The sequence below is a fragment of the Pipistrellus hanaki genome, assembly GCF_964339955.1.
Source record: "Pipistrellus hanaki genome assembly, chromosome: 8".
Classification (NCBI taxonomy): Eukaryota; Metazoa; Chordata; class Mammalia; order Chiroptera; family Vespertilionidae; genus Pipistrellus; species Pipistrellus hanaki.
In genome coordinates, this window is record NC_140510.1 from 31,484,729 (window position 1) to 31,511,791 (window position 27,063).

Sequence of the window (27,063 nt, forward strand, 5' to 3'; positions counted from 1 at the left end):
GTGGGCCACAAAAAGCACACAAAAGTTTCAATTTTTATAGAAACACAGTTTTGTTTCAATAGAGACTTGCTGAAAAAAAAATGAGTAATCAAGGGAAGGGTGGGGATAAAAGGGAGAGATCAACCAAAGGAGTTATTTGCACACAAATGAGCCTAACCAGTGGTCAAGGACAATAGGGGGATGGGGACATGAGTGGGGGGGAGTTGGGGATTGGAATGGGGGGTTGAGGACAAATATGTGATACCTTAATCAATAAAGAAATGAATTAAGAAATGAGTAATGGTTAACATAACGATAATAGAACATTTTAATAAAAATTAACATTTTTTCTTGAACATTAACTTGCCAGACACTGAATAACTGCACAAATTAATAAGCGTAATGCAAATAAAACTATTTCTCTTGTTCTCCGAAAGTGAAATGTTTCCTGTTTCACACCAGTCAGTCCAAGACTAATGACATGGCAACCGGCTGCTAAAATATTCGCTGCCAGTATTAGTGGAGAGAAACGGTGCACCTGCGTGCAAGGTGCGTAAGGGAAATGAATGCAACACGATTCTAGTAACCAGTCATTAGGGAACGTTGTATGTAGTTCGTTATTAATACTTATGTACAACAGGATATTGTAAAAATCAAGTTACGAAATTTTTATTAAAACGTTTCTTCCATACCGTTATACTGGCTGGGCCGCAAAAACATTCGTTGCAGGATGCGAGTTTAACATGCTTGTCTTAGAGAAACAAAACACAGCATTTTGGGGAAGAACTTGAATCTGAAAATGAAAAGTAGTTGTTGGTCTTGCTCCAGGGAATTCAACTGGACTTAGACGTCACTTAAAGGATGATCTAAAGTAAGTGGGAGATATACACAAGTAGCAGTTGTTTAAATATGTTGGATTGCAGGCCATCATTAATGAAGAATTGCAGATAAGCAGGTGCTCCATATATATGTGGGATTTTAATAGAGGGAAAACCACTCTTGCTTATTTTCCTGCACTCCTTTAGAGATAGCCCCATACAACTGGTGCTCACTGTGATGTGTCCACGTTTTGCTTGATTTGAACAAAGTGCAGTTATTAAAAGTTTAGAAGAGAAGGGGATGAGGAAGAAAGGTTGTGTGAATCACATCGCAGGAGGCGAGGAGGCCGTTGAGCCTCACGAATGGCGGCGTTTTGATGTTTCCTGCATCGTGGTGGTGGTCACACCGAAGGAGGAGAGCAGACTGGAAAGACTGTTTTGATCTTCTAAAGGCTGCATGAATAAATCAACCGATGTTTGATTTAGGAAACAGGCTCAGACGGTCTTTAGCTAGATGACAGTGAATGAATATTTTAAATTTTCTTGATAAGAAGTAAAAAGGGATTTTTTAAAAAAAATAACAGTGAGTTTCATGCCAGTTACAGTGCGTCACCTAGGCCCACTCTTTCCCTTTGACTTATCCAATGTGCCATCAGTCTTTTCCCTCCTGACATGTCCCTTTAATACATTTCTGTCCTTCATCACGTCTCCTCTTAGCTCAGTTCATGTGACCCTCTGCCTCAATTACTGCAATAGATTACTCCGCTGGGTGTTCCTCCAGTGCTGCCCTTAGCCGCCCCTTCCCATTAGCGATTTTGCTCTCCTTTGACTATTCTGTATTTGGACTACAATAGGTAGCCTTCATTTGTTCTCTATTGTGTATGCATTGCTTTTGTTTGCGTGCTACACAGAAAGTAGGCGTGTGTATAACCAGGGTATATTTCTTTTCTTTTTTAAAAAAAATATATATTTTATTGATTTTTTTTGCAGAGAGGAGGGAGAGAGACAAAGAGCTAGAAACACCGATGAGAGAGAAACATGGATCAGCTGCCTCCTGCACACCCCCTACTGAGGATGTGCCCGCAACCAAAGTACATGCCTCCAACCGGAATCGAACCCGGGACCTCTCAGTCCGCAGGCCAACGCTCTATCCACTGAGCCAAACCGGCTTCGGCACCATGCTATATTTCTTAAAGTTCCAAGCACTGATGGCAGTCAGTTGGATATATTTGTGAAATGTAACAAGGCCCTCGGTCTCTATTTAGTTTTAGTGCTTGCTTGTAATACAGTGGAGAATACATTTCCCAAGGGTGGCATCTCATCAGGGTTAAGACATTGCCCCCAAGCCTGTAGATAATGGTTGTAGATATGTTCCAGGCCTTTTCTCCTACACCAGTGGTCAGCAAACTGCGGCTCACAAGCCACATGCTACTCTTTGCCTCCTTGAGTGTGGCTCTTCCACAAAATACCACAGCCCAGGCGAGTCTGTTTTGAAGAAGTGGCGTTAGAAGTTTAAGTTTAAAAAATTGGGCTCTCAAAAGAAATTTCAATCCTTGTACTGTTGATATTTGCCTCTGTTGACTAATGAGTTTGCCGACCACTGTCCTACATCCATTGCATTCATTAAAACATGCCCAGCTGCATCTATACGTTTGTTGCTTCAAAAGAAAATCTTGGCAGCATGCATTTTTTTTGCACCTAGCATTTGGGGTTTGGTGGGGGGGGAAAAGTACCAAAAAGGCTGCTTTTTACTTGATTGTCTCAACAGTCCTTGGTGTTTAAATATTTATCTGCTTGGTTTTAAAGTGTGGGATAATAGGGTTGGTTTACCTTCCCCTTTTATGGAGCTTCTTCTAAGGGTGTGTGAAAAGCATTAGTCAAGCAGGTGTTTGTACCTGCGTGTGGGCCTCTGGTGAGTGTGTGTGTGTAAGTGTGTGTAAAGACCTGGCACCTTTGATTCATGAATGGAGTTTTAGTAATCTTCATATAAGAGCCATAAAGAAGAATCCTCTGTGAACACGAAATGTTAATTGTCAGGACAAAGCCAGACTGTTCTCAGTCAAACCGACAACAGTCAAGAACTTGCTCATAAAATTCTGCTTCTCTGGCTGACCTTGGGAAGACAGGCTACGAGAGTACAATCCTCAGGTTTACCCCTCATTCCTGTTTTTTTTTTTTTTAGTATGGTACAAAAGGAAACCTTTTACAGCTCGGGCGCCCTGAGCCAAGATGCATTAATCAAAGCATTTGTCGAACACCTATTCATGAGGCTCTGCCATTCTCTTGAGGCCTTGCACCTTTTTCAATAATGAGTTTAAAAGTAGGTCAGTGACCACTTCAAGGTAAGAACAAATTATGAAAAAAAGAAAAAAGTCCTTGGGGAGCAGTGCAGCTTTGATAAGATCAATACGCTGCCCCCCCAGATAACTGGCTAAATGCACGTGTCGGGATTTCCTGCATCTCTCACGCTCTTGTCCCTGAAAGAGTGTCTGAAATACAGGACTGTTCAGTGCTTTTAAGCCTGGCACTTTGGCTTTGTAAAGAAAAAGCTGAAAGACAGTGCCTGACAAAGGCGCATTGGAGCCTCTGGTGTCATGGGGTGAGATGGCACTCAGTAGGTAAGACCAACGTGGAATTCACCAAGCACAGGCGCTAGAGGCGGCTGTCAATTTTTTAAAATGTCATTGTGCCTTTTAGTTGCTAGAAAGGACTAAACGATGCCCATTTTATAGGCACACGTCTTCCCTCCCTCTTTTTTCTTCCACACTCTGCTTTTTCTCCCCTGAACTATGGGGTTTTTATTTCATGAGGCCCTTAGGTGTGTGACCTTCAAGCTTAATCCAAGGTTATATGCAGGGAGCAGACTTTCTTCCTTTTTTGACTCTCCTCATAAGATCCCTTTTCAGGATTTTCCTGCATTCATCCTGTGCATTTCTGCAAAATTAATTAACAGTGTAAGGTTTCTCAACTTTTTTCTTGACCTCTTCTCCCCAGATAACCTGTCGTTAAGGCAGGACAGTGGGGCTCCCTCCCCTGCAGGGAAAGACTGGACCAGGTTTTCACAGTAAATGCCTCTTTCAGACATTTATTTAAAACTACCCGCTGTTGGAGAAGAGAAAACCTTTTATTTGGGTCCATACCATTTGAGCGGGACTTTGGGTTGAACAGACTATATTTTCCCATCCGGGTCTTGTTTTCATTGCTTAGTCGCCTAGTGCAAACAGACGTATGTCTAAGAGGTGTGGCTTTTTACAATAAAGGCAGCCATTAAAAATCCAAAGCCTTTTAAAAGGAAATCTGCTTATAGAAGAAGTTCCTCTGATAATGGTGTTAAAAGCTATTTTCCGAAACATTAACCTGGTCAGATGTTTGACAGACCACATACAATTCCTACATATTCCTAGAGCGGTCTAGTGAATTACCACCGCCTTTTTATCCAATTCCATTCTGAAGCAGATTGCAAGGATGAGCCATATCCTATGCCAGCTCTACCCATTGCCACTGTGGGCTTTCCTCCACTCCGAAGGCCTCGCTTTCCCTTATACGTAAAAATAATCTAAGTCTTGTAAAGTACCCAACGGGGAGTTACAATCACCGAGTGCTCTGGGATTAAAAACTGATTTTAACGTTTGCATTAACAAAATAATTAGATGCATATACTATGAAAAATGATACACATTTCAAAACCAAACACATAAAGCCTGTGCTAATCAGAACTTTGTTTTCATGTATTTTTCTTTGCTTAATATTAATAAGAAAGTGACAAGATGTAAGAAAAGTTGAAAGAATTTAGAGAATATAAGTTTTTACTTTTGACTAGTGGATAATTTTTTTTTTTAACTTTTATGATATTCTGCAGTGAGAATTGATGTAGCAGTACCTTAAAGTACTAGCTTAGCAATATATGTTGGTATTAATATTTAAGGATAAACACCAAAAATCTTTTCTGCTTTTAACTAGATTGATTATTCAAAAACCTATTCCACCTAAAATCTTTCCTTTTAAAAAAATGGTTGGGCCAAAACCGGATTCCGGTCAAGGGCATGTACCTTGGTTGTGGGCACATCCCCAGTAGGGGGTGTGCAGGAGGCAGCTGGTCGGTGTTTCTCTCTCATCGACGTGTCTAGCTCTCTATCCCTCTTCTCTCCCTTCCTCTCTGTGGGAAATCAATAAAATTTATTTAAAAAGAAATAAAAAAATGGTCAGTATCCATTATTTATAATACCCCAAGCACACATACACCAGCAGTGTCTGTATAGTAGTTAGAGGCCAGAAAGCACTCATCTTCAGCTCTGCGCACCCCCCTCTTCTCTCTCCTTCCTTTTAACTCAGCCCCTGTCTCCTCCGCTGCCTAACTTCTGTCTCAGACCCATCGGCCTGATTTCACTGTCCCTTGCGCAAGCTCCCACAGACTCTCACAGCCAGCCTTTCTGTCTTCAGCCTCTTACCTTTCTACTCCATCCTCTAAAAACATTGACTGTTGTCCTCTCAAAAAGCAGGACAAGATCATGAGATTTGGCCCCTACTCCATGGCCTGTGATGGTTTTCCAAGGTGGTGGGGTCACTGGGTCCCCCGGTCTCCTCTCCGCCCACCCCCGTCCTCAGCCTCAGTTGGAACAGCTCCACTTTGTTCTGCCTGTGGAACTTGGATTTTGTTGAACAAAATGTTCCAGGACTTAAAAGTGAAAAGTTTGAAAACCCTGGGAATCAGGTAACTGTTAAAATGCTATATCTTCTAGATTCCGTTGGTGGTGCTAACTTTGAACTTTTGGCTTTTTAAAAAAAAGATGTTTTTATATTGTTAACGTAAAAGCATTCAAACCTGTAAAGAATTTTTGTGAGTTTTTTTGAGCCAAACTGTGGACAATTGCTGGGAAGCAGAATCTCATCATATTGGGATAGTGCCCCAGAGAATGGTGTTTTGTTTTTTTTCCCCCATATATTTTTATACATTGCAATCAAAAGAGGGGATGATGGTGGGTTACATGAAATCCATTGGTGATAGATTAATGAGGCAGGAGAAAGCAGAGGGGGTGGGAAACCTCTTGAGATTGGTTAAAATGATACACACATACTTGGGTGCAGGATGGGTAACAGTCAACAATTAACATGCTAACAATAACAATGAGGGGAATTATGGTCCCCTGTCCTGGCCCCCCGGGGCATTTGGTTGTGGCCTAAGGGGTCAGGGAAAAAAAGGGAAGTTACTAGTTACCCTGACATTTCCAGGATCCGTTATCTATCATAGGTGCAAAAAGACAGATAGGCTCAGTTAAGGTAAAGGTTGACCTTGTCAAGAAGATATCTGCCTAGGAGGTGACTACCCTTCGTAAGCTGCTTTTAGTTAAAGTTTAATTTCAGACCATCCTTTGTGGTTACTTTAGGTCTCTGAGTTTGCAAGACCGCTGCCATGCTGGCCTCCCCTGAGCTAGTCAGGTTAGCGTGTGGCCCCTTTCATCCACAATATTGTTCCAGAATACATCCGATATGTGTTTCTGTTCAAATCTTACAGCTCTTCAGTTCGTGGCTCATGTTAATTGAGTGCTTATTGTGGTAGGGCTTTTCTGCATGTTAGTTTATTTAATCTCTACCTGAATGATGTAGGTGCTATTATTTAGCACCGTTTGATGGATGAGGAGACTAAGGCACAGAAGTCAACTGTCTTGCCCAAAGATGATACAGTTAACAAGCGGCGAGCCAGAATTCTGACCTCAGCTGACTTGTTCCAAAGTCTCTACTTGAAAACACTAAGCTCGCAGAACAAACTCAATGCCTTAACATAATTAGGTGGCTTTTAAAGACTTGTCTGGCATAAGCAAGACCTCAGACACTTAAAAAAGAAAAAAAAAAAAAAAAAGCCTGTATTTTATTTTTGTTTGTTAATTCTTACCTGAGGATATTTTTCCACTGATTTTCAGAGAGAGTGGAAGAGAGGGAAAGACAGAGAGAAGCATTGATGTGAGAGAAACACATAGACTGGTTGTCACTTGCATGTCCCCCGACCAGGGCCTGGGCTGGGGAGGAACCTGCAGCTGAGGCATGTGCCCTTGACTGGAATCAAACCCGGGACACGCTGGTGTGCAGGCTGATGCTCTGTCCACAGAGCCGAACTGGCAAGGGCCAGACAGCTTCTTTCTAACAGGCTAAACTTTCAATTTGGGGCTGAATGTGCCCTCACATCATTGTGACGCCCGGGCCTGTGTGGGGCCAGTGGGGAGAAGAGGGAGCAGGAGGGTCCCTCTGGGCCACAAAGTCCAGGAAAGAAGGGCAGCAGGCCTTCTCCTCCAGAACCCAAAAGGACTCTGGCCAGTGGCTGCCCCAACCTGGATCTGAAGTTTCTGGAGCCATTCATTCATTCCTTCATTCACACAGCTAATTTCTGAAGTCAAGACAGTGCCCACAGTCACCGTGACCCAATTGTCTGGCTGCCCCGTCCCCTTCACTGTTCACGCCTCCACGAATACGTTTATTGGTTTGGTGACTTGCGGTGTTAGAGTCTCCTTTCCTCTCCACAACCCGAGGGACAGTGGGGTACTGGTGGGCCAGATTCTGAAGAGAAATCTCTGACTGGAACTCAGTTGCTTAGGACTGTGAGTCATTTGACTCAGAAGCCACAGTAGAAATCCGGGCAGGCGGGCGGCAGCTCTAGGCCAGGCCCCCGCCCCCTGCCCCGGGCAGCGTTGAGAACAAAGCCTCCTGTGTCTCTCCTCACACACAGCCTGGCCCCTGGAGAGTCACCACTGGGAGGACCACGCAGGGCCGCCACCTTATTTCTGTGGGCAGAAACCACCGCGCACGGGTTGTTGGGGCAAACACTTCTTTGCAAAGACAAATACATGTGGGCTGGTAGGAATTTGCACACACACAAAAAAGCAAGTTTTAAAAACACTTTTGTAATGGGACAAATGTGACTGCTCAGATCTTTCCCGCATGGGCCTGCAGAATATTCTCTCCCTCTCCCTCCCTCTCCCCCTCCCCCTCCCCCTCCTCCTCCCCCTCCTCCTCCCGTCCCCCTCCCTCTCCCCCTCCCCCTCCCCCTCCCCCTTCCCCTCTCTCTGTATGTGGGAGAAATAACTGACCAGTGATTTTAGCTGCAGAGGCAGGCCTGCAAGGGTGCAGGTCATTCTTTGCAAATCTTTGTCCAGGCCCAGAGGAGAGGGAGGGGTGTTGTGCCAGGTGAGGTGCAATTAGTGGCTGATCTCAGCCAGGGGAGCAGCAGGGTTTGGTTCTCGGCTTCTCTGTCCAAATGTAAACCAGAGTTTAGACTCAGTGTGGTGCAGGATTAGAAAGAAAATACGGCGGAGCGAAGGGTCAGGAGTGGTCACCTGACTGGCCTCGTGTGACTATGAACAGAGCCCTTAATAGTAGGCGCGGTCTGCTAAGCAGTACCCTCCTGTATGTATGTTCAAAGGGAGCTTTTTTGCACATGAAATGTGGATTATTGGGCCTTCTTGAGTGCTTATTAATTAATGCTTGGTGGGGAGAGAGGTGTGGAGTCCTCAGCCTTGGTCTTAGGGGAGAGCCCCGGTCCAGCTTGTGGATTGGCAGGATGCTTGCTTTTGTTCTTTTCCTCCCCTGCTGCCCAGCCTTCTGGATGTTTCACTGCTTATGAGCCTCTTTGTTGGAGGAAGAAACAAACGAAAGGAGTTAAAGATCCAACTTCTGGTTTTGCTCTGGCTTAGCCGCTGCCTGCCCTTGACTGGGCGAGTTGGGAGTGCAGCAGTTAAAGATCTGAACTATCTGTTTGGGTTTTGGATTTGTTTGACTTGTCTGCTCCTCCATCCCTTGCTGGGGAGCCCTGATGAGCAGAAAGTAAAAAAAAAAAAACGGCGTGGGGATGGGGTGGGGGGAAGGATTCTTTTTAACAGAAGGACGAGGCGTTGGAGCCCGATTGGAAAACACGCATGTCCCAAATGGGCTCTCGCGTAGCCACGGCCGCGGTTTCCAGCACGTGAAAGATGAGGACCACGCGACGCGAACCCTTCAGAAAGCTCCCACGGCCCAGGTGCCGCATGGCAGGAAGCGAAAGTTAATATGGGGGTCGGATTTTGTCTCGTTGCAGTGGAGAAAAGGATATGCAATAAACTGACAAAGAAAGCTAGTTTTCATTATTTTCCTAATCTTCGGGGCCTCGTATTAAATTTAAGCCCGTAGGTTATCGCTGGTTCTTGGAAACACCTCCCTGAAAGTCCTCACACATCAAGGCGGAAACATCTCTCTGGGTGAGTGTGATGTTTCACTTGAAAAAGAACCGTTGAAATCCTGCGGGATCACAGGCAACAAATAGCGTGCAAGAGGCGCAGACGCAGCTTGTCTTTGGCCTGCCGTGCTTTCCGAGGCCGGGTCAGGGTGTGAACTTGGTCTCCTTCCGGCCGCCATCCCTACATATTTGCTCATTGACGACTTGCTGCGAGAGCATGTGAGCTTTCAGGCGGACCCAGGGGCTCTTCATTAAGCTCTGTGTCTTTAAGGGCCATTGAATGATTGGAACTTTAATCAACACGCGTGAAGAAGGGGCTAGGGGCGGCTGTTAATGCCATTGAGTTAATCAGAGAAAGGGGGGGGGCAGTGACCCTGGGTAGGGGAAGTGCTCAGGTGTCCCTGGAGGAGGCCCGCATGCTGAGCAGAAGCTTGTGTCCCTGCTGCCTGGGGCAGGGAAGCCCCATACAGGTAGCTCCCTTTGAAGTAGGGATGTAGTTGAGAGGATCCCCAGGCCCCTGTGGGGAGTCCTAAGACCCGGAGAAGCTGCTGCACCTGGAAGGCCTGGTAAGTATTCAAAGCCCATCTCAACGGTTTTCTCTCTCCAGGAAGGATCCCCCAGCCAAACGCAGCTTTCCTTCCGTGTGGACAGCCCGAAGGGAGGTCAGCGAGGGAGGGCAGGGGAAACCCAGCACCAGAAGGCAGACAGGACAGAGAAGAATGAAGCGGCGGGGAAAGTGCACTTAGAAGGGGTGGGGGTGGAGGGTGGCTACTTAAAAGGCAAGAGAAACAAGGCCTCTGGGAGAGAAAGCAAATAAATAAGGAAATGGAATAAAATCAGACGAAGTCCTTTTAAGGAAAGGGACGGTGTTAACAAAACAAATAAATCACAGGGAATGAGGGAAAGCTGGTGAAGAGGCCGGAGGAACCTTCCAGCACGCATACAGGAGAGAGGGGCCTTATGTTTGAAAGGAGGCTAGTGTTCTGAAGAAGGCGCTGGGCTGGGGCCCTCGCTGAGATGGGGCTTCTGAGGCTTGTATTTCCTGTCACATTTTCCTTCCCTGGACGATGCCCAGAGTGGCTTGATGAATGTGCAGGCAGCACCTTCGATAAAGGCAGAAGGGAAGGTTTGGAGATGGACGTCTTCGGGCCAGGCATTTTGTCCTCCATTAAGTTCCCTTTCAATCTTTGTTTCTTCGACAAACTCCTATTTTAATCACATTTTCCTACCAACCATCCTGTGGATAGTTAGAGAAGGACTTTGTTCATCTCCCTTCCTAGAATCATAGACTTGATAAATAAGGATTGAAGAGGTTAATTAAGCAAGTGCCTCGATCTCGTAATTTACCTTGTCAGTGAGTCAGAAGTAAGAAGGGTACCGGGATGTTGTATTTAATACTCTCTCTGTAAACTGGGTTCTGGAAAATGGGATGTCAAGGCTCATTTATAAAATGCCCTTCAGTTTACTCTTGTTACAAAGCATTTGTATTAAGAAAGAACACATTTTGAAAGCATTTGCTGGTAGGGAATACTATTTGATGGTAGTTTCATTATGGAACTATTTTTGAGTGACACTGTGTACTTGTTCCCATATTTGGCTATTGATAATGGCTAGTTTTTAGTGCCTAAAGAATGGAATTGGGTATTAATTGTAGCCTGGTAAATTTCTGGAAATAAATTAGGAGAGTTGTGGGCAAGAAGTGAAGGTGTCAAGAGTTTGAAGCTTTGAGAAACTAAGACTAGCTTGATCATTTGTTTATTGAGCATCTATATTGGCTCAGCCCTGTATTACAATAGGATCCAGCAAAATAAAGGTGAATACAGCTCCTGATGGAATGGGGTAACAAACATAAACAGTTAGCTTTCAGACGACCTTAGTTGTAGTAATGGTCTAAACCTGTAGAGAATTTTTATAATAATTTAGAATCAAACAGAGGATAGGCCTGGGAGCAAGATATTAACAGACTAAGAAAAAGGCTTCGGAGAAATGACAGTTTGCAGCTTCTTTTTTTTGCATTTGGAATTAAGGAGGCAACGAAGGAAGAGAACGTGAAGGTGGGAGAGAGCGAGGGTTACAGGATGGTTAACACCCTCTCTTGAGGGTGGTCAGATTTAGAAGGAGGGCTAACCTAGAGGCCTGGAAACAAGGTGCAGAGCTTGCTTGACGTTTCATGCCTCCAGGACCTGTCCACTTAGGAATTCATGATCACATCACCCTGTGAGGTTACTTTTAGTAGAACCCTTTCTCCTCCTCAGGATATGGGTTTGCTCCAAGACTTCCCATTGTTCTTGGAGATGCCTGAATCGGTGGTGGTGTTTGGAGGGGGGGAGGGGGGGATGTGCGAAGCTGATGTGGGTCGGAGGCATACCAGCTAGACTGCTGCTCGCTGCCCTCTCCACACCCTAAAGGTAAATCCCTAAGGCAGGGGATACTTGTTTGTTCATTTACTTATGGGCTGGGGTTGGTATTCAACTCAAGAGACCTATCTATAATTCTTTGTGGTGATTGGAGGTAGGACTGAAAGGGTGGCTATAAAGTAGAGGAAGCTTCGGTAGGATAAAAGGGTCCAAAGATGTATTAGGTTTCTATTGCTACCATAACCAACTGCCACAAGCTTAGTGGCTTAATACACACATGTATTATCCTCCGGTTCTTTATGTGGTTGGAAATGGGGTCCTGTGGAAAGTGACCTCACAAGGGGATCTGGTCATACATTCCTAACGGGGCAGGTCACCGTGAATAGTCATGCCCCAGGACGAGAACTTCTTTAGGGAAAGGTTTTAAACCAGCCCCGTCCATCCTTCGTGTGCATCTAGTGGAACACCCCTTAGAAATACCAGGAGTGATGCCCCTCCCAGCGGGCAGTCATCCTCAAGAGAGCACCTCGTTTTGTTAGCTCTCCTGTCGCCCAGTCCCTGCCTTGCTTTCTCCCACCTCCGTGTCTTCTTCCTTACAGCATCTCCTTAGTTTCACATGCATCAAAGAAGCTGCAAAATGGCTAATCTAGTCCAGGAGCACTGGAGATCTTTCTCCCCGGCACGTGCCGTCCCTGTGGTTCAAGCGAACACTTAGGAACATTGTCTGCAGGGTCCGACGTTCTCACACCACGGAGGTCAGAAGGCCGACATGACCCTCCCAGGGCTAACATCAAGGTGTCCTTCCTGCCAGAGGGCCCAGGAGAGAATTTGCTTCCTTGCCATTTCAGGTCGCCCCTACTTCTTGTCTCGTGGCCCGGTTCCTCCATATTCACAGTAAGTGATGTCCTTTGTCTGGTTCTCTGTCCACAGCCTCGAACAGTCCTCCTCCCCCTTTGAGGACTCATACACTTTGTTGGGACACCATCCAGACAAGCCAGGATAATCTCCCCATCTCAGAGTCCTTAAGCTTAATCCCATCTGTGAAGTCTGTTTTGCCACGTGAGGTAACATACTCACGGGTTCTGGGGAGCAGGACGTAGACATCTTTGTCTGCCAGAAAAGGAGGGCCTGTTCTTCCCGCTCCGCCTGCGCTTCTCTAACCCCGATGCGTGGCCTCCAGGTTCATTTTCTCCCACAGTTTTGCACCATTGCCATAATTGCTAGACAGCTGTGTCTGACACGTTCGTCCTTGACTCAGAAATATTCCCTGCCCAGGCCCTCAGGTCAGTCCACAGGCGGGTCCCCGGTCATCCCTTCTCATCCCGGTCTTGAACTGGAACGCCGTGTTCTGGCGGGATGTGTTTACTGGCCGTTGCCCTCTGTGCCCTGTTCTGTCCTGCACATCTCTGCCTGGACGCCTTTGCCGGGGCTGCTCCTGCCAAACCAGAACACCCTCTTCCCTGACTCTGCCCATCCTTCCTGTGAGATCTTGACTTCACATTTAGTTTATCATAATTGTCTACTGCGCTTATTTCACTTTTAGGTGACGTAGTGGATATTTCTGTCTAGACTAATCACCCTAAGGTGCTTGTTAAAAGGCAGAGTCTTGGGACTCACCCTCAGATTAGCTGAATGGTCTTGGATGGGGCCAGGAGTTTGGCTTTTTAAAATTTTTTTACAAAAATTTGTTTTATTGATTTTTTTTTTTTTTTTTTTTTTTTTTTTTTTTTATAGAGAGGAAGGGAGAGGGATAGAGAGCTAGAAACATCGATGAGAAAGAATCATCGACCGGCTGCCTACTGCACACCCCCCCTCTGGGGATGTGCCCGCAACCAATGTACATGCCCTTGACCGGAATCGAACCCGGGACCCTTCAGTCCGCAGGCCAATGCTCTATCCACTGAGCCAAATTGGTTTCGGCGAGTTTGGCTTTTAAAAAATATATATATATTGTTGATTTTTTACAGAGAGGAAGGGAGAGAGATAGAGAGCTAGAAACATCGATAAGAGAGAAACATTGATCAGCTGCCTCCTGCACACTCCTTACTGGGGATGTGCCCGCAGCCAAGGTATATGCCCTTGACCAGAATTGAACCTGGGACCCTTGACTCTGCAGGCCGATGCTCTATCCACTGAGCCACATGGGTCAGGGTAGGAGTTTGGCTTTTTAACAAACTCTGTGGATGCTGCTGATACAGGCCCCTCACAGGCAGCATGTGCTGGAAACTCCTTAATGGGGAATGAGTGATATGTCCTCCCATAATGAGAAACATTAAGCTGTCCTTATACATGAAGACTTATGTTTTTGGTAAGTGAATACCACTTTTAATCTAGAGAGGAAGTGGCTTGTGGGGAGTGTGTAATAGGGTTAAGGGCACCACACCATCTTTTTGTTTTGTTTTTGATGTTTGTTCTCCTTTATTTGTTATTCTTAAAACATCTCATTTTTGACTGGACTCCGACTTAGAGGTAGAAGCTCTCAGAGAGGACAATCTGCGTCTCTTGGCCCATCTGTTCCTGGTGTTTTTCTTTGGCCTCCTTCATCCTCTTGGCCAAAAGTTTAGCATGTTCTGTGGCCTCTTCCTTATTTTCTTAGTATGTTGTTTCTTCGGAGCAATATGCCGGCATTTGCATTGCAGGGCATGTGGAGTAACAAGACACTGAATCTTGGGAGCTTTAGTCTTAGGTTTCTTACCGTCTTTGTTTAGACTTTAAACTTTAGAGGCATTCTCACCACATATGGGCGGACATCTTCTTTAGAGAGATTGAAAAGTTCTGCTAGCTCTTTGGGCCCCAGGCGACGAGGCACAGTGAGTCCAGGAATATCTTCTCTCCACAGTGACCAAGGAGAGAACACTGAGATTGGCATTCACAGTGCCACTCTGAACAGACTGGTGTTTTCTCTCCAGTTCTCCTTGGTCTATAACAGGAGTGCCCTTTACTCAGCAGCAAGGGCACTCGGCACGGGTCCACATACCGTGCTTCATGGGGAAACCTTGTTTGTCGTTCCTACTACTGATTCGAACCACGTAACCCTTCCATTCTTCATTCAGAGCATCAGTGGCGACCTCTGTGGCCATACATGTCTCATGAAAGGTACGGAGTTTGTGTTCATCGTCCACTTCATGAGTTTCTGGCAGCCAGTGGCAGGGAAAGAAATGTTCAGCTCAGATCCTCCTCTACCCAGAACCAGGGTTTTGGAGAGCTCTGACTGCAGCAACACCATCTTCTGGGGCTCGATTCACATCCCCCAAACTAACCCAACACCCGCCACCTCCTCCTACCTTCAGCCCATGCACCACCTATTTGGAGTCAACTGTTAAGTTGTAAAAATTCAAAGGTGGACAAAGAGCTGGTCTCTGCAGCCAGTGGAAGGGGCTGAGACAAATGGTACAGTTGAGGTTTGGAGATAGCCTATTGGGTGGCAAAATTATCATGCCTCTAGATTTACTTTTTTATTTAACTTTTCTGTGTTTTAGGGATCTGATATGAAATATCAAAAGCGGGAATTCTGTTCTGGAAAATATTTGAAAAAGGGGAGATGGCTAATTCTTGGGAACATGCGGAGGGAACTCTACACTTTCAAGGCTTGTTTTGATAGCTCTTTATTCTTCATGACTAGAATGGAAAGAATACCCAAACATCTGAATTCCCACCGAACCAAGCATCTTTTGGAATGAGGCCTCTCATGAATATGCCATGATTTTTATTTCTGCTTTTGTTAAGATTGGAATGGAGTCTTTGTTTTATTTTACAGTATTTCCTAGACCCCCTTAAGTTCAAATGGTTGGATTTATTTTATGACTTTTGGGGAACCTTCTAGCACAAAATGAAACTATTAATAGGCTCATTAAGCAAAATACTTTTTGCTTCATTCAGTTGTCTATTTTTCATTAGCTGTTCTGTCAACTTTATGGCAGGAAAGGAAGACAACAATTTTTAGAAAAGAACTTAACTAGCTATTTTAGAGTTCTATTATAATAGAGCTCTACCTGCTGTAAGTAATTAAAGAAATTTAACCCGAGTCGGAAGAGAAGGTATTAAAAATACCAAATGTTTTTGTGAACTGGAAGCTGCCAGAATGGTGACAGATACACTTGAACTGGAAATCACCAAAATTTCCTCCTGATTCTCTAGTCACCAAACAAAGCATAGCCACTTAAAAAAAAACACACACACACATTACTGTCTTTTCTTGAAAGATGAGCTATTATAACATGAATTGTGCTAGGAACTTAGTCTTTGAGCCAATTTAAACTAATTCTTTATGTGCCTGTTTAATAAATATATTTTATAAATTGAGTAAGTTGTGAACATTCACATTCTTTTTTTTTTTTTTTTTTTTTTTGCATACCTGGTAATTGTTCCACATACGTTATTTCTTCTGGATGGAACTTTGCAATTTGTCCTACACTCACAGTTAAAATTCACTCCAGTGTAACCAAACTTAGGAATGATCAAGGTATTTTGGCCTAGTAGTGAATTAAATTGAGTCAATATTTGTTTAATGTCTTTCCTGCTCACAATGGCACTCTTTGTAGAGGAGAAGAGAAGAGTAATACAATCCTTGTCTTCAAAGAATTTATAATTTAGAATAGAGCTGTGTAATAGAAATATTATGTGAACCACATAACTAACTTTGAATTTCCCAGTAGCCACATTAAAACATAAAAAAGATAGGTGATACTATTTTAATAACATATTTTATTTAGTACAAGATAGCAAAAATATTATTTCAACATGTAATCACTAAAAATCACTAGTGAGACATTTTACCTTCTTTTAAGAATACCGAGTCTTGAGAACCTGGTAGTATGTGATTTACTGGGAATTGAGCCAGTGACATCTCGGTGCATTGGACAACACTCATCCAACTGAGTCACACCAGCCAGAGCTCCCAGGGACCTTTGAAAACAGACCTGTACTCAGCCCTAGCTGGTTTAGCTCAGTGAGTAGAGCATCAGCCTACAGACAGAGGATCCCGGGTTCCATTCGGTCAAGGGCACATGTCTGGGTTGCGGGCTCCATCCCCAGTAAGGGGCATGCAAGAGGCAGCTGACCAGTGGTGCAGTTAATCAATGGTTCTTTTTCATCATTGATGTTTCTATCTCTCTCTCCCTATTTTTATTGAAATCAATAAAAATCAATATATATATGCTTTTATATCCTGTACTCAGCTGCAAGCCCTGGATATATTGATTTCATTGGTGTGGGGGACCTAGTCATTGGGAGTTTCCAAAGGCCCCTAGATGATTCTGATGTGTTGCAAATTTGGGGACAGATCTATGATGAATTCTTGTTAGGCATAGCCTACATAAGTTTGCTAGCTAGAAACAAGTACAACTAAAGAAGGAACCAAATAGCACCTGGTTTCTAGGACTATTGAATATATCCTCTTATTTGATCCTACGAAGCCCTATGCGTTAGGTGGAGCAGAAATGATTCCCATTTGGCTAATGGAAAGATAGAGACTGAATGTCACATAGCTGAGGGCGATGGGGTCATATCTTGAACCCGAATCTTGTGTTTCTGCCCCCACATGAGCAGAGCATTGTAGAGCATACTAGTGTAGCCGCCTCCAAATCCGTGCCTTGTTTTCCTTTCTCATTATAGAGCCTTGTGCTTAGATTTGTAAAGAATGTTTCTTTTGATATTTAGGGGGGAAATCTCATTAACAATTGGGTGTTTGTAGTGCAACAGATTCATGATACTCTAAAGAGCACAGTGGCCGAAATCGGTTTGGCTCAGTGGCTAGAGCATCGGCCTGCAGACTAAAGGTTCCCAGGTTCGATTCCGGTCAAGGGCATGTACCTTGGTTGCGGGCACATCTCCAGTAGGGGGTGTGCAAGAGGCAGCTGATCGATGATTGTCTCTCATCGATGTTTCTAGCTCTCTGTCCCTCTCTCTTCCTCTCTGTAAAAAAATCAATAAAATATATGAAAAAATAAATAAAGAGCACGGTGCTGGGTGCTGGGAGATTTCTGCTCTTTTCTTGGTACCACATGAGCGTGGTGACCGTGAGTGAGCCAGCCCATCAGCCAGCTGGTGCATCAGATGTCTGGCTGTGAGAGCGTGAATTAGAACCTGCCTGTTCCCTAACTTAGAGGATTGTGTCAGAAAAAGAGTTATTGCCCTGGATTAAAGGACCTTTATATTCTGCACACTGTTATTAAATATGCATGAAAGTAAAAACACTTTTCCCCTCCACTCTCTTTAAATAATAAAATGAAGAGCATTTTTGTGTGTCAGACCTGAATTACCTCAACTCTCATATAAGCCTTGGGAGATAGGGCCCATCTTACAGATGAAGAAGTTGAGGTTTAATAACTTGGCCAAGGTCACACATTTTATGAGAGCTAGAGCTGCGATTAGAACCGATGTTTTGCTCCAGTGCCCACGGTCACATAGAAAACTAAATTATACCCTGTGGCCTGAGGACAGTTGTTTTCAGTGAGTTGCTTATGGTACTCTACTAGTACAAGGGTCGGCAAACCGCAGCTCGCGAGCCACATGAGGCTCTTTGGCCCCTTGAATGTGGCTCTTCTACAAAATACCACGGCTTGGGTGAGTCTTTTGAAGAAGTGGCGTTAGAAGAAGTTTACGTTTAAAAAAATTTGGCACACAAAAGAAATTTCAGTCGTCGTACTGTTGATATTTGGCTCTGTTGACTAATGAGTTTGCCGGCCACTGTACAGTATATTAGTGGTACCAAGAGATGGCAAGATTCAGAAGTGACTGTGAAGTTCCCCAATGTAGACTTCTAACAGAGAGTGGGTGGTTTCTCTGTCTCAGGTAAAATGTAAATAAAAGCTTCTTTAGAAAATACTGTTATTCCTATGGCTCAGTCTTTAAGAACAGTGGGCTTGCTATGCAAAGACAGGTTTCAGACAGCACCCCCCCTCCACCACACCCCTCATACCCCCAGCTTTTTCTAATAGGGATCCTAGAGATCCCAGTACTCCTCATTGAGCATTTAATTTGAATCCAATTAGTTAATAACTAATAGAATGTTGGTTTCAATTTTACCTGGTTCCTCCTCCCCTTGGAGAAAAGTGATTTAAATTTAGAATCGGTAATGATTAAAGTTCAAATCCATATTCCCACCCCCTCTCTTTTGCTTTTCTGTGTGAGTGGCAACACATAGAAGGTGTTATTTGTTGTTCTTACCTTGTGAGGCTAGCTTTGAACATGTTGTTGTTCTAGCATTATCGTTTTTCTAAAAGCTGGGTGCAGGCATGTCTTGTGTGACCCCCTCACTGGATGTGATGGTTCTCATTTTCTGTCGCTTCTTGGGGATGCGTCTTGATGAACTGAACCTTGTCCACTCCCGTGAAATTGTTTGGGGGGAAAGGGAGCAGAATCTGCTTTCTTGACGGTTCCTCCTGGCACTTGTCTGTTGATGAGCTTTTATAATTTCCATCTTGCTGTTCTGGCCCCGGGAGGATAACCTTGGATCTTCGTGTGGACTTCATTGAGTGGAAAATGAATTAGTGCAAGTGAAGTGGAAACAGATCAGTCCATGAGGAGGAGGTTCAGACGTTAAATCCTCTAGTTCGATGAAGTTGAAAGCATTTCCCCTAGGGCCTCTCTGGGACGGCCTGCCCTATTTCTTAGAGAAGTAGAGCTACTGTGTGCATGCAATTACTGTTTATGCCTTTGACATTTGTGCTCAGTTCTGTGGGAGATGAAAAAAATATTCTCTTATCACTGGCTTCAGAAAGACGATCAAATTGGGAAGATGACCTTCCAATATTTGCTAAACATGTATCTAGCTCCGCTGTGCTAGGCACACAATGTACAAAGATTTGAAAATAGCCTCGGGTGCCTTGGCTGGTGTGGCTTAGTGGGTTGGGCATCATCCTGTGCACTGAAGGGTTGCCAGTTTGATTCCCAGTCAGGGTACATGCCTGGGTTTTGGGTTCCTTCCCCAGCCTAGGAGTCAACCAATCGATGTTTATCTCCCCCTCCCCTTTTTTTCTCTCTATTTAAAAAAAACAAAACAAAACAAAACAAAAAAATGTTTAAAAAACATTAAAAATGTATGTTTTCAAATATGAAGAGGTGCTACCCTCTTTTGGTTTACAGCTTAGTAGAGAACTCATCTGTGACTTTTAACAATCCAGTTCTATCAGGATTGCCATAGGAGCATGAACAAGAAACAGGGCTCACTGCCCAGAGCAAGTGATAAACTGCCCAGGAAGTCAGGCTGACTTCACAGAGGGGCTGTCGAGCTGAGTTCTGAAAAGGTTTTTCTTCTCTGACTGATGGAATTGGGCATTTTTGGAGGCAAGAACATCATGTGCAAAGGCACTGAGGTGTGAAATAGCGTGGTGTTTTGGAGAATACACCACAAAAGTAGAGGGAGACCTTAGTATTATTTTGTATGTGGCAGGCAGTACAAAGGAGCCCGGGAGGAGGAAGGCTGACCTAGCCAGATGTGGAAGTGCTGCCGGGATGTTCCAGATGAGTGGGCTGCCTGGACAACGGGGTTAAAGAGGGTACAGGCATAGTATGGGAGGAGTTCATGGAGGTCAGGGAGACACGGCTCTGCTGGTACCCTGAACAAGACTGTTGGCTATGAGTCCAAGTACAGTGCTATTCTATCTTTTGCCTGTCGTTGCTCCTTTTTCTTTAAGGACATGTTTCACTTAAGCCCCAGGAATTATTCCAGGTTGTGACAATGGATCTATCCTCTCCCTGCTCCATGAGTAGGGAACAGAATGCTCAACACTGTCGGCTGGAGGCACATGATTTTCCTGAGGAAGGTCGAGTTTCTTCGATGGGAGAGTGATTCAACACACTTACCGTAGTGCTCTGACCGCAGGACACCGTGGCCTTGTACACAGAGCAAAGGAAAGGGGTTCCCTAGAATTCTCTTTCCTGCTCTGGGGACACACAGGTCTAATAGTGAGAATATCCTAATGAAGGCATCCTTTTATGGTGGAGATGAGAGCTTGCGACAGGCACCGGGATGATGGCTGGGAATGTGGCTACACAGAGAACTGTGGTTTGTTACTGTCAAGAAGCAGCTTGGTGAAGTGGGACAAAAGCATTGGGCAAGGAATTGAGAACCTCGAGGTCTTATTCTGGTTCTAGCCTATCTCGTCCTATGGCCTTGGACTTTCTTTCTGAGCCTGAGCTTCCTAAGCGGCAAACGAGAACAGTGCTAGGAGAATCAGAAGAGCCATGCACAAGCCTGGTGAACTGTCTGGCACCTGGCAGTTTGCGAGCTCTGGCTGAATCCTGTCATTTGGCACCTCCACCTGGCTGCTCCGTGTCTCCTCATGAGCCTGGGCTGGACCAGCCTCTGAGTGACCCAGTGCAGTCCTGCACTGTCTTAGCTTTGCAGAAACCATTTTTTTTTTTTTTTTTTAGTAAAACTTGATTTCTTTAGTTTATGTTTTCTCTGTGGTTTTCTTAGACTGAAATGATTCTAAGGAAGTATTGAATTCTTTTCTTTCCCCCCTTAACCCTTTATTGCCTACTTATCCCCAGTGGCCACCTCAGTATCTCTGATTAATGTTGGATATAATTTGGGTCACATTGGATTTGAAAACCAGCACGAGTCTTGTCAATAAGTGGGTTTGAAGAAGTGTGGAGCTGAAGTCCCTGCATGAAATAAAAATGGTACAAGGCCGTTCTGTTCACACTAGGTCTTCTTTATCCTCCTCCCTCCGAAGACCCCTGGGTTTTCCTTAGTGTTGAGGGGCAGTGGCGAGAGAAGGTGGTGGTGCAGACAGCCCTCTAAGTACAGCACTCTTTCCCTTTCTTTCTTTCTTTCTTTCTTTCTTTCTTTCTTTCTTTCTTCCTTCCTTCCTTCCTTCCTTCCTTCCTTCCTTCCTTCCTTCCTTCCTTCCTTCCTTCCAATCCTCACCCAAGGATATGTTGAGAGAGAGAGAGAGAGAGAGAGAGAGAGATAGATATGAAAGAAAAACATCTATTGGTGGCCTCCTGTACAACCCCCATTGGGGATTGAACTGGCAAGCTTTTCAGTGTATAGGATGACCCTCCAACCAGCTGAGCCACCGGCCAGGGCTAACTCGTATTCTTGAACGAATTAACTCTAAAGCATTATACACTCTTGCCGACTTCCTTCTTTGTACTTTATGGAGTAGGTCTTTCTCAACTTGATCTAAAGAAACATAGCAACATCCTTGGGTCCCCCAAAGCACTGTCAGCGGGAGGCCACAGTGGCATTCACGTCTTCTGTGGCATTTGGCTGGTGCGGCTGAGCCTGTTGCTTCTCTTCCCGGGCGTCAGGCCACACAGGCTGTGTTCCTGCAGTTGTGACGCCAGAGGATTATTCCCTCTTCCTCCTCCCTGCCTCCTCCAGCCTGGGGAGCCTCGCTTACAGCCAGGGGGGCCAAGGGGGCAGGGCTGTGCCTGCAGTGAGGGAAGCCGTAGTGTTCTTGGCCTTGCCCCTGTATTTATTTCTTCCCTGAACTGACACTGCCTCACCTTAACCCTTGAGTAAGCCAAGTGCCTGGGCAAAATCCCAGTTCTTTTTTTTTTTTCTTCTCCCGGGAATTTGGCTCTTCTCCCCCCACACCCCCAAACAAGAGGTGGAATCATGGACCTTGCTTGTTACCAATTCCCCCCCCCCACACACACACACACAAACACACACACATACACTTTTTCCTGGAAGTGCCAACACGTTTCTCTGCGTGCTGAACCTGTGCATCAGTAATTCTTGATGGATCGTCATTCCTTTGGCAAAGTGAAATAAAGCAGAAAAATCTCAAAATAGATGTAACCAGAATCCCCAGACTTAATAAATACCATATGTGCTCACACTTGGAGTTCAGTTTGTCCTGTTCAGTACGAGGCCCTTCTCCCACTCTCCTGCCTCCCCCGCCCCCCTCCCTCCCTTTTTCTGCAGAGGGATGGTGGGCAGAGCTTGTCCAGCAGCTCCTGCCTGCGTTGTGTGCGCCCGTTTTCATCCCGGGCACCTGTTTTGATAGACGACGCTGTTTGAAGAATTGTCTGTGCATACATCATTTTGGCTGATTCTGTTTGGCTTCTTCAGAGCGAGCTAGCCGTGGTGCTTTTCCGGTGTGAGCATGGCTGTCACACTGTGGGGTTTGGCCATATCGCATTTTACTTCTAGGAGCAGGGGAGGTGAGAGGTTGTGTAAGCCAATAGCATTTCCCCCATTGCTTTCAGAGAGTGTGGAAGGGAGAGATGCAGGCGGGGAGAGAGAGATATATCCATGTGAGAGAAACACATCGATAGGTTGCTCTCCCGTATGAGCTCTGGCCAGGGCCAGGGATCGAACCTGCAACCTAGGTAAGTGCCCTTGACTGAGAATCGAACCCTTTGGTTCTCAGGCTCACAATCTAACCACAGAACCACAGAGCAGCACTGGCTGGGGTGCCACTAGCATTCTTTCATCGAGCTCTTCATGTGTGCCAGGCACTAGCTGTATAGGTTTCAGTTCATTTAATCCTCAAAATAACCTTATTGGGTAGGCACTAGGACCATCATCATCATCATCATCATCATCATCATCATCATCATCCTGCTTTTCCAGCGAGGAACCCAAGGCTCAGAGAGGTTAACCTACTTGCCCAAAGCCCCGTGGCCCAAAAGCTTTCGTCCAGCTCTCAGCTGCTGCTCTTACGTTGCTAAACCAAGTTATCCCCGGAGGAACTGACGGTCTCCAGAGCATGGAGACACTGAGGAGCACGTGGCTGCCCTTTCAGAGAATGGAAGCTAAAGAACAGATCGCTCCGTCCTGTTTAATGAAAACCTTTCACGTGTGCCTGAGCAGCGTAGGTATGTGAGCTTAGGGTCTGCGAATTTGCTTTTCAGCTGTGTATTCTATGAAACCTAGACATAAATCAAATGTCTCTGATGAAACTTTGGCATCTAACTTGGATAGGATTTGGGACATTAATCTTATCTTTTAAAAGATTGTCTTATTAATAACTTTTATACTGGTCACATGTTGATGTGATATACTTTAAGAAACATAGCTAAAATATTACTATTAAAATCAGTTTCACTTCCTTTTACTTTTTAATGTGACCACTAGAAAACTTGATTCCATATGTGGCTCACATTATAATTCTATTTGACAGGGCTCTTGTGGAGCCCAGACGTGGATGTTTCCCTGCAGAATAGTATTTGGCCAAAGCAAGTGCTCTAAAGCTAATTACTGAATGGGTGATTTGTCTGTGGGAGTGGCTGGGAGAACTGATTCAGTGGGGAGAGCTAATGGAATCTGATTATTGTTGTTGAAATTGGTATCTGATTTTAGGATATAAATGAAATAATTTTATATAATATCTTAAATAATAAAAGCCTAATATGCTAAGTGTCAGACGTTTGACCGTTTGACCAGTTGCTATGATATGCACTGACCACCAGGGGGCAGACCCTCTAAATGGTAGGTTAGCTTACTATTGGGGTTTGGCAGACCGGGACTGGGCGAGGTAGGCCAGACATGCGCTGGTGCCCTCCCGTGGCCCCTTCCCAGCCCCAGTTGTGCACTGGTGGGGTACCTCAGCCTGGCCTGTGCCCTCTCGTAATCTGGGACCCCTCAGGGAATGTTGGAGAGCCGGTTTTGGCCTAATCCCTGCAGATCAGGCTGAGAGACCCCACCAGTGCACAAATCCATGCACTGGGCCTCTAGTTTGCTGTATACTCTGCTAGACTTAGCATACATAGTACTGTGTGGCCTTGAATAAATTACCATTTGGGATATCATGGGATAAGGTGAAGGTGGAGACTATTAACGTGAGTCAGTTTCTGTTGACCCTTGAACAGTGGTGGTTAGAGGTGACTCCTCCAAAACTTAATGTCCTATCCCTCAGAATTCTGGGGATTGGTTCCAGGACCCCCCACAGACACCAAAACCCATGGATGCTCCAGGCCCTTATATAAAAAAATTATAGAATAATGCATATGCAGATTCCTAGCTGTGGATCAAAAATACTGTTTTCACCCTACCTGGTTTGGCTCAGTGGAGAGAGTGTCAGCCTGCAGACTGAAGGGTCCAGGGTTCCATTCCAGTGAAGGGCACATGCCTGGGTTTTGGGCTCCATCCCCAGTAGGCGCTGTGAAAGAGGCAGCCGATCAATGATTCTCTCATCATTGATGTTTCTACCTCTCTCTCCCTCTCCTTTCCTCTCTGAAATCAATAAAAAAATATTTTAAAAAAAAATTAAGAAAATACCATTTTCTATTCTCAGTTGGTTGAATTCTTGGATGGGAAACCATGGTTATACGGAGGGCCATCTGTACATTTATTGGGGAAAAAATCCGTGTGTAGGTGGACCCACACAGTTAAAACCCGTGTTGTTCAAGGGCCAGCTGTACTTACTCTCTTGGTCAAGAGGTGCTTCCTGTTTCTGCTGTGAGCTGCATCACACTGTAGCATTTGATTCGTTTTTCCTTCCCTTTGGCAGCATTTGACAGTTAAGTGTATGTGGCCCTCGTGCCCCGCCTCCTGCCAGCTCCTGCCCGCCTCCCCTGCTGTTTACCAGTGCTCTCATGATCCGAGAAGCCCTGCTCACACGTGCTGCTTCAGGCCTCCTTGCTCGGAGGCCGTCAGTGTCGTTGAATGAAAAGTAAGGGCCCGTGTTTCCTTGGGAAGCCACCCACCCTCCTCCGTGTCCATCTGCCTCTGGCTGCTTTCCTCCAGCCAGTCTGGCTAGGATTTTCTGTGTGCCCCTTAAGGGTTTGTATGCTCTGGGGCTGCACTCGTCCTCACTTCATTTCTCATTCTGTGTACTTCTGGAGCTTTCCCATGGACTCCCATGACTTCATCTCCTCCTTGCCTGGGTTTCCAGTGGTGAGTCCAGGGGTGTAAGTGCTGAATGAACCCCATCCATGTGTCCTTGCACCTCCTCTTGGGGCAGTGGGGGTCAGCAGTTTGAGTTCTGTGCTTAATTGATCATGCAATTAAGAGTTAGAAAGTACACGTTGGGATCTTTTTTTTCTTCTTTTTTCTTAATTTTATAGATTTCAGAGAGGAAGGAAGAGGTAGAGAAAGATATAGAAAAATCCATGAAGACACAGAATCATTGATCGGCTGCCTCCTGCATGCCCCCCATTGAGGATGGAGCCCATAACCCAGGCTTGTGCCCTTGGCTGGAATCAAACCTGGCTCTTTTAGTTCACAGGCCAACGCTCTATCCACTGAGCCAAACCGGCCAGGGCTGAATCTTTTTTCTGATACTCTTTTTTTTCTGATTAAACTCTTTCTATTTCTCTCTCTCTCTATCTCTCCCCCCCCCCCGCCCCCCCCCCCCCCCCCCCCCGCCTCAGTCCTTCAGTTTCCTCCTCTGTAAAATGAGAGCAGTATTTGCCTACAAAGGATATCCTAAGAAAGCATTGTACCATCGTAGAGAAACACAGTCAGCCCATGGTGTATTACAGGTGGCTTTGTGCTGGATTTCAGATTAGTTACCTGTCATTGGATTTGAAATAGTACATTAAACTGAGACACTTGGCTTATGGATGAGGAAGAATGTATTACTATTAAAGCATTTTGAAAACGAATTTCTAGTTTAAGTGTCTCTCTTTTCTTTCCTACCCTTACCTTCTGCTTTGTGTCTGCATTATCGTTTTAAAAGTTGCACACAGATTTGAATAATTCTTAGCTTTAAAGAAATCCTTTTCCATCTCCCTCTTGTAGAGGACGAAGGTTAGTGGTAGGTGGTGATATTTGAGGTGGAATAATGCAGGTTTAGGACATATGCTTAGAAAGTGAGAAGCCCTGGTTTGAAGTTCTATTTCTGCTTATTCAATCATAGTGTGTATTGAACATGATACTTGATCTCAGATGATATACACTGAGTGGCCATATTATTATGATCTCTGAATGCATAAATATCTGGCCATTCAGTGTGTGTGTGTGTGTATGTGTGTGTGTAAAATTAGAGGCCCGGTGCATGAATTTGTGCATGGATGGGGTCACCCAGCCTGGCCAGGGGGAGGGAACATGGGCGGTTGGCTGGCCTGCCTGGTGGTTGAACTCCTGGTCAAGGGGACAATTTGCATATTAGCCTTTTATTATATAGTATTATATAGTATATACACTGAGTGGCCAGATTATTATGCGTTCAGAGATCATAATAATCTGTTTACTCAGTGTATATCTCCTTTAGCATAGAGCCTGTTGAATAATAATTGCTCAATAAATATTAGCCATTATCATTGGCTATCTTCTTAGAACATTTAGAGGAAGGTATTTGATATTGTTTTTTTTTTTTTTTTAATATATTTTATTGATTTTTTACAGAGAGGAAGGGAGAGAAATAGAGAGCTAGAAACGTCGATGAGAGAGAAACATCGACCAGCTGCCTCTTGCACACCCACCACCGGGGATATGCCCACAACCAATGTACATGCCCCTGACCGGAATAGAACCCAGGACCTTTCAGTCCGCAGGCTGACGCTCTACCACTGAGCCAAACCGGCTTCGGCTGATATTGTTCTTTTTAAAAGTGTATTTTATTGATTTTTTTTACAGAGAGGAAGGGAGAGGGATAGTTAGAAACATCGATGAGACAGAAACATTAATCAGCTGCCTCCTGCACACTCTGTGCCCGCAGTCAAGGTACATTACATGCCTTTGACCGGAATCGAACCTGGGACCCTACATTCTGCAGGCCAACACTCTATCCACTGAACCAAACCAGTTAGGGCTGATATTGTTCTTAGGTCTTAACCAAGTAGAACAAAAGCTGATAACGATTAA

The 27,063-nt window shown here is 45.0% G+C and overlaps 1 protein-coding gene and 1 pseudogene across 4 annotated transcripts in view; one reads left to right on the plus strand and one right to left on the minus strand.

The window, feature by feature from the left end:
- Positions 1-27,063, plus strand: part of FMNL2 (formin like 2) — a 304,305-nt gene that overhangs the window by 99,908 nt on the left and 177,334 nt on the right. The window lies entirely within an intron of this gene.
- LOC311626880 (small ribosomal subunit protein eS6-like) lies at positions 13,796-14,580 on the minus strand (annotated as a pseudogene). The gene has a single exon. The product of its transcript is annotated as a small ribosomal subunit protein eS6-like (transcript).